We start from the raw sequence: 8607 nt of genomic DNA, 5'->3' as shown, positions 1-8607 counted from the left end.
TAAAAGAATGGCTGAAATGTGTGCACATTCTTCGGCAGGTGGTCAGTAACTCGCACACTGGACTTTCTTCACTCAAGAATCTTTTAACAACCAGGTTTATATAGTGCGCCAAACACGGCACTCTGAAATAGTAACCCATATCCATGGCCTTAACTACATTGGCTCCATTATCCGTGGAAAAATAACAAATCTTGCATTTTTTGGGGGGCAGCCATTGAAAGACCTTTGTGTTAAACTCCTGCAAAATGTTTTCTCCTGTATGACTTGTCTCCATGCCAAACATGGCTAGTGTTGCATGTTTCCGAGCAGCTTTAAAAACGTTGTCCGGGTCAACACCTGCCTTTAGCTTTGCTGTAACTCCTGAAAAAGAGAACCAGTGTGCAGTGATGCACATGTAATCAGTATCTGCGCCAATGGTCCACATGTCTGTTGTCAGATGTATAGTGTGAACAGCACTCTTCTGGAAAGCTGCCCCAATCACCTCCAGCACATCTTCATGTAGTGCTGGAACCGCAACTCTGGCAAAATAGAACTGGCTAGGAACCTTCCATTTAGGGCAGAGCGTTGCCACTAATTCAAGAAAACCAACCCCTTCCACAAAAGAAAAAGGGAGAAGGTCCAGAGCTAGCATTTTAGCCATCTTAGTGTTATACAGACGCGTCATTGGGTGGTTGCGTTCAAATGGCGCATCTGAAAACAACATGCTTCTAATGGTGGGCTGGACCATGATTTTACGGGATGATGATGATGAGGATGACTTCTTCGACCCAGTTACGCTCGGTGATGATGAACATTTTCGCATTGGTGTCTCACTCTCTCCCACACTCTTAGTGTGGCTCACAGGGGGTGTGCTGCTGAGAGGGGTACTGGGTGTAAGTGAAGTGTTTGACGCTTCTTCCTCATCATCATCAGATGAAACATCAACGGATAGAGTTTGTTGACTTGCAATTTGGGCTTCCTTGATCTCCTTTAGGTGCGCATGCCATTGACAGTGTGCTGTCCCTCAAGATTTCCTCTCTGGCCTCCGGTACCATAGTTGGTACCAAGCTTACCACCACTAACTGCAAGCTTACAAATGGTACAAATGGCTATGTTTTCCCTTGTTGTGCTAACACTAAAGAAGTCTCAAACTGTGGACTTCAAATGTCTGTGGGGGGCGGAGGAGGCGATACTGGTCATGCTAATGCCAGATGAAGTGGAGGATGTGTGTTGCCGAACTTTACTACGTTGTGCACTTGCAGCACCACTAATTGAGGAAATGGAGGTCGAGGTGGATGGAGGTCCCTTCTGGCGAGAAAATATGGAAGCGGTAGGTGGTGGTGTACTAGTTAACTGCAATGGTGGTGGTCCCATTGCCTCGTTGACAACATCACACTCAGCAGCTTTTCGGGCTAGGGTAAAAATGTCTGTTTGCTGCATGCCCGCTGAGCCTGGAGTGACGTTTATGATGACTGCGTCGTCGTCGTGAGAGTCTTCATCAGCAGGAGTAGTATACGCCACTTCTTCTTCAGCGTCATCATCAAAATCCATAAGTCTGAGAGTTTCGGGGACCTTCTCTTTATGCTTAGCTACCTTTGTCAGATCATGGTGTGCCTCACTCTCAGACGGCAGTGGTGGTTCCCAATTTGGATCCATATCATGAGAAGGAAGGGGGCTTGAAGAAGATGTAGACACCATCCTTGATCTTTTCCTTGCTAGGGATGTGGAAGACAATGAATGATCAGGAGGAGGGCTTCCTCAAATGATACCTCGGCTTGAATGTCGATTTCCTGATGTGCCCCTACTTCGGGAAGAACAACTATTTTGGGCACTTGTGCCGCTCCATGCACCTCTGCTTGCGCATCTCCTTGGGCTGCCTCTCCTTCTACATGTACTTGGGCTTGTACTTGCACATGTGGTTGTTGTTGCGGCTGTGGTTGTTGAGCACTCGTCAGATGAGTTACAACAACCTGTGTTGATTGAGGGACATCGCTGCTACTTTCTTGCGATGAGCCAACATCACTGGACGATGGTGATTGAACAACTATACTGGCGGCCTCTAAAGCACTCAAGGGCTTGGACTTAAGTTGGCGTGGTGGTGGTGGCACTGAGCCCAATGGAGCGGGGGTGCTGCTCCCAGCTTGGTCCCCAGCACCCCCCGCTGCTGCTGCATGCGTACTTATTTTTCTCCCACAAAATGTAGCGGTCGGCACACCAGTCTTCTTGGTAAGTGGCGCCACTTGCTTCTTCTGCTCCTTACTGGCAACTTTCTTGCTAGAGGAGCTACGGGGAACTTTTTTGGGGGCCATCTTCTTCATATTTCAGAACAGCAGGCCGCAGTTGCACAAGTTGCAGAGTTGTCTTGTCTGTGGCAACACGTGACGTTGCGTGACGTTATGCTGCACACGCCGCTGCAGGACTTCTTCCTGGCACTGGTGGTTCTCTTGTGCACCTAAAAGCAATGGAAGACAGAGGAACATCAGTTATGCAGCCAAAAAAATCGAAAAACACAGAAAAATCAGCACAATCCCATGCCATCCATGCCCTCAATGGTGTTTAAATTCAAGACACCCCACAGAAAGACTAGGCCCATGCACCACTCACTACCCCGGGCATAACGGATGAAAGCTAGGCAAAATGGGTGCAGGCCTGAGAACACTGCCTGCATTCAAAATGGCCCCTTGCCTCCCAGCACATGGCCAGGGCCTGCCTGTACCAGCACTCAAAATGGCCCCCACCCACATGGCCAGTCCCCATCAACACCCCAAAAAATCGAAAAACACACAAAAATCACCACAATCCAATGCCATCCATGCCCTCCATGATGTTTACATTAAAGAAACCCCACAGAAAGACTCAGTCCATGCACCACTCACTACCACTGGGCAAAAGGCCCCAACAGCAGCCAAAAAAATCGAAAACATACAAAAATCAGCACAATCCCATGCCATCCATGCCCTTAAGGATGTTTAATTTCAAGACACCCCACAGAAAGACTAGGCCCATGCACCACTCACTACCCCTGGGCATAATGGATGAAAGCTAGGCAACATGGGTGCAGGCCTGAGAACACTGCCTGCATTCAAAATGGCCCCTTGCCCCCCAGCACATTGCCAGGGCCTGCCTGTACCGGCACTCAAAATTTCCCCCACCCACATGGCCAGTCCCCATCAACACCCCAAAAAATCGAAAAACACACAAAAATCACCACAATCCAATGCCATCCATGTCCTCCATGATGTTTACATTAAAGAAACCCCACAGAAAGACTCAGTCCATGCACCACTCACTACCACTGGGCAAAAGGCCCCAACAGCAGCCCAAAAAATCGAAAACACACAAAAATCAGCACAATCCCATGCCATCCATGCCCTCAAGGATGTTTAATTTCAAGACACCCCACAGAAAGACTAGGCCCATGCACCACTCACTACCCCTGGGCATAATGGATGAAAGCTAGGCAAAATCGGTGCAGGCCTGAGAACACTGCCTGCATTCAAAATGGCCATTTGCCCCCCAGCACATGGCCAGGGCCTGCCTGTACCAGCACTAAAAATGGCCCCCACCCACATGGCCAGTCCCCATAAACACCCAAAAAATCGAAAAACACACACAAATCACCACAATCCCATGCCATCCATGCCCTCCATGATGTTTACATCAAAGAGACCCCACAGAAAGACTCAGTCCATCCACCATTGAGTACCCCTGGGCAAAAGGCCCCGACAACAGCCCAGAAATCGAAAATTCCAAAATTGTAGTTGCAGCAACTGTAATGCCCCAAACAAGCTTACTTGTGAAATTTCTAATCCAAAAGTGATCCAAAGAAAGTCAAAAAGGCCTCAAATCCAAATATCCAGCAGCATCCACAAAAAGTAATCCTTCCAGGTCAAGATCCAAATCAAAGTGACCAGCACATGAAGAAAGCTCTGGGAGGAGCTTGCTGGACAGGAACAGGAAGTTTGAGACTGTGGGGCACTTCCTTCCTCCCACCCCCCCCCCCCAAAATGGACTCCTTGCAAAAAAAAGTGCAGGCAAATGTCAACCTGAGTAGTTATTGTGATAAAAATCATCATTTTCAGAAGGTTTGCTGGTGGATTTCTTGTGTAGAATTGCAAATTTTGCAATTTTGCGAGTGCGAGATTGTTGCTGCCCGCCGCATCTACGTGTTCGCAATTGCGAGCTGTGCAAGGTGGCAAGCCGCGATGACGTAATCGCGTTCGCCAAACTCCCGCGGGATCCTCCAGCAAGATCCAAAATGGCGCAGCACACGCAAAATATGGACAAAAACAACTCTGCAAACGCTGAATGACGGTAAGTGAACGCCGCACGCCGCAATATTGTATCACCAAGCAAAAAAAAACGCTGCGTGCCAATTTGCTAATTTTTGGCAAATTCACGAGAGTTTGCGGATTGCAAATTTGCCGAAAATCCGCAAATTCCGCGAGCGGAACGGATTTTACGTCCATTCTTAGTTTAATTGTGTCACTACGTAGGTTTCTAAAGCACAAATGTGCAACACAAATTATTTACATGCGATGATGTGAGTCCTGGGTCACTCCCCCATGAACTGAAATAATCATTTGCGTCCATGCTTACCAGTACCAGTTGTTTGGTGCCCGCTGTGCTCACTTTGCGTTTGGGCTGTAGCCTCAGCGTGGCGCCTGCTGCTCCTCCTTGTTTTTACGACAAGGGAGCTTGCCATGCTGCTCTTACTTTTGCTCTCTTCACTCTCTGGCACATCCACAGCAGCAGTTTATGCTGTTGGTGCATTTAACAGCGCCTCAAGAGCACTGGTCAACCTGGCCATGCCCCTAGTGACCTCATTACTGTTTTGGGTTAGTCCCTCCTGCATGTTTATACTTCTCCTGCATAGCAGGGATGTGGCTGTGGCCAGCCGGTTAATGGCTTTATTTTGTTGATGCGCACGCTGCCTTTCCTTGCGCCTTGATGCAAATTCGTTGTCTAGTTTGATGCACAGAAGCTGAACCGATTGTGACATTTCACGCATCCCTGCAGCCATCTCTTTGTTGACATCTACTAGTTCCCTGATGCCCTTTCCTATGTCTCCCATGTTGTTGTTCAGGTTCCTCATTTGGCGTTGGCAAGACATGATGGCTTTTCCCTGCATCCTCTGGATTTTTACCATGCTCCCCTCCAGGCCAAAGAACACACTTGAACCCTCCACACGTGCAGCTGCACTACTTTCTTGGACTCTGCGGCGTCTGGCACCAGTGTGGCCCACCTCTGCACTGAACTGCAGTGTGGCAGAGCTACCATCCACAGGCAGGGTGTGTGTGTCTTCCCCCTCCATGTCACCTGATGATGACTCCATTTCTAATAGTGGGGGCACAACATGCCTCCTGCTTGGTTGTGATGCAGGTGTTGTCTCATGCAGTGATGCTGGCATTTCTGGGGATGACAGCAACATAGGGGATTGTGATCTTTCTGGGGACGCCTGCAACTCTTGAGCAATTTCTGTGTTTTGTGAAGGAGGATGGATACTTGGTGCACCTGTGTCCTGTGATACGTTCTGTGCACTTGGACCTGGTTCCTGACTCTCATCCCTCTATGGTGCTGTGCCTTCAGTCTCCTGGGTACGCCTGCGAGATGTGACACCTGTGGACATATGAGCGTACATTAGCTAAGCGCTACTGTCTCACAGTCACTACAATTAAATATTTCTCACTTTAGCTTTATTCTGTCTGCAATCATTTCCCTAACTTGCTGGTTGCTTTGCTGTATGACATGGTCTTTCATTTCTTGACTACATGTCCCATGATGCATTGCTCCTGTATAGTCTAGCAGTACTGGACTAGGGTTCACTTGGCCACAAAGGGTAAAGGTAAGGATGATGGTATGGGGGGGAATGCTGTGCATCCGTCTTACCTTCTCTGCTTGCAGATCTGGCTGAGCTATCTACTTCTCCCAGTCCGCAGACACTGTCAGGTTCTATGGTTGAGGCCACCATCTCCTCCAGGTCCTTAAGGGGGGTGTTGGGTTCTTGCCTCCACCAGTTTTGGTTGCCTGCTTGTGGTGTTCAGCCTATTTTTTTTGTTTGGCTCCTGAGGTCGTAGAATCTCTTTTTCAGGTCCTCTGTGTCTCTGGTAGTCACTCAACTGCATTCACTTTGTCAAGTATGTCCAGCCAGAGTTTCCTTTTGGCAGATTCTGCCACAGTGACGGACTGCCTGCCAAACAGTTTTTGGTGCACCTTCAACACCTCCTCAACAAGGACCTGCAGTTCCATGCTACTGAATTTCAGTTTCCTCCTTCTCTCAGGCTGCTCTTTGTGTTTGTTGCTTGCCATTTTTCAGTTTTAAAAGTGCACACAACTCTTCCTGCTGCTCCGGGACTCTCTGCTCCAACTGCCTCTCCAGAACCTTCTAATTAGTTGCAGCTGCCTGTGTAGCCACTCCTGGTAGGGAGGGGGAGGGTGGTAGCACTTGATTGGCTGCCTACTTAAGTTTCACATGTGTTTGCTTTCCGGTTCGGTATTTACCGATTCAGTATTTACCGGATCAGTATTTCCCATTCATTCCTATGGGCCAAAAGCCCCATAGGAATGAATGGGGAATACTGATTCGGTAAATACGGATTCAGTAAATACCGAATCGGTAAATACCGAATGTCCGATTCCTAATTTTACCTGATCGGTATTATTTACAGATTTTTTTAATCTACATACCATTTACCGATTCTAAAATACCGGTAAAATTCTGTATTTTAGAATCGGTAAATTAAGATTACCTACATCTGGCCCACAATCTCTTTTGACACGCTCTATCATCTTGTTCATTCCAGGCCACCAGTAAGACATGCGCAGCATTTCCTTGCTTTTAGATAGACCTGAGTGTGAAACATGCACTAAAACGATCAATTCTTTCCTAAGACTAGTAGGTGAAACTAATCTAGTCCCACGAAATAGCAAATCATTTTCCACTGATAACTCATTACGTACAACTCAAAATTATTTAGTTAAAACAGTCCCATCCTTATTGTTGTTCCATTCGTTCTTAACTAAAGACATCAATCACATAATACTTCATCATTTTTTAACTACTCAGACCACTTTTTTCAGATATAAACTCATAATCCACACCACATACCAATTCTTCATCAACGTCAGCAGAATCATCTTCCATTTGGTCACTAGAGACTAAACGTGAAAGCACATCTGCAACACCATTCTCAATACAGGAATGTATTTAATTTCAAAACTATACTCTTGTAGTCCAATAATCCATTTGGTCATCATTCCAGAGACCAAATCTAATCCGTTCCTGCTAAAAATCTCTATCAAGGGTTTATCATCCGTATAAACATCTAAACCTAAACTCTATAGAATTTTTTTAAATTTCATTATTGCCCAAAAAACCGCTAAGGCTTCTCTCTCAACAACTGAATATCAAGTTTCAGCATCTCTTAAACTTCTAGACAAGAACATTATAGTTTGCATTCCATTTGGACTATTTTGTTTCCGCACAGCACCCAACCCTTTTTTACTTGCATCACTGAGGAAAATGGATTTATTTCTAGGGTTGAACTTTTTCAGAGAAGGAGCTTGACTTAACTTCTCCTTTATAGCAATAAATTCATTCTCACAGAGGCTCGACCACAACAAAGCTTCTCCTTTTCGTAATAAACCCCTCATATTGACAGTTAAGTCAGCAAATCCCTTTACAAATTTTGCATAGTACTCAATCATTCCTAAGAATTTCATCAGTTCTGCCTTGTTTTCAGGAGCACTCATTTTGGGTATGGTATGAATCAAATCTAACTTAGGTCTTACACCATCCCCTGAAATATTATGCTCCAAGTAATTTATTGAGCTAGATACTAATACTAACTGCCTTTCTTGAGACATATACTTTACCAGATACTAACCTACTTTTATACTTTATAAGTCCCATGAAATACCCATGCAACTTTATAGGTTCTCCACCATACGCTAATGGAATGATATCCACTTTCAAAAGAGATACCTTTCCCTTCAATTTAGAATTGTAAAATTCATTTGAGATAATAGTGATCTTAGCACCAGAATCAAATAATACTCTGGTCTTTTCTCCTGCAACTGAAACTTCATCTATAGGACTAGATTTCTTGTTTGAATTGCTCTCTACCTGAATAATTGTCTGAACATATTCTACATCATCACCAGATCCTACCGTGGATTCTTCATAAATATCCACTTTCTTGACTTCAGATTTAAGTTTCGTTTTGCACAGTGTCGTGAAATGTCCTTTTAATTTGCACCTAGAACACGTTTTTGGCTGAGAGCCGGACACTTTTTATTGAATTGCCACACCTAAAACACTTTCGCTCAGTCCATGTCTCAACAGTATCTTTAGTATGTTTGTCAGATTTACTTTTAGCAGTTTAGATTTTGGTATCTTTTTCTACATCCTTTTTTATAATAGCTACACACTTGAGTGAATGCTCAATGCGTTTTGCAACAATCAAAACCTCATCAAGAGAAGGCTCATCTTTTAACCACAATTCTTCTCTGACTTTTTCTATACCACATCCAAACGTAAACTAATCACGAATACGTTCATCAGTGAGATTTCCGAATTTACATGATGATGCAAGTTTTCTTGGTGGAGTTACATAGGTTTCTATTGTT

The 8607-nt window shown here is 45.3% G+C and overlaps 1 pseudogene; it reads right to left on the bottom strand.

The window, feature by feature from the left end:
- Positions 1-4558: 4558 nt before the first annotated feature.
- Positions 4559-5608, bottom strand: LOC147698162 (uncharacterized; annotated as a pseudogene).
- Between the last annotated feature and the right edge of the window lie 2999 nt (positions 5609-8607).

This window comes from Lissotriton vulgaris, chromosome 8 (genome assembly GCF_964263255.1).
Source record: "Lissotriton vulgaris chromosome 8, aLisVul1.2, whole genome shotgun sequence".
In the NCBI taxonomy this organism is placed as follows: domain Eukaryota; kingdom Metazoa; phylum Chordata; class Amphibia; order Caudata; family Salamandridae; genus Lissotriton; species Lissotriton vulgaris.
Note: the sequence above shows the minus strand (reverse complement) of the source record. Positions and strands in the feature narration are given on the sequence as shown.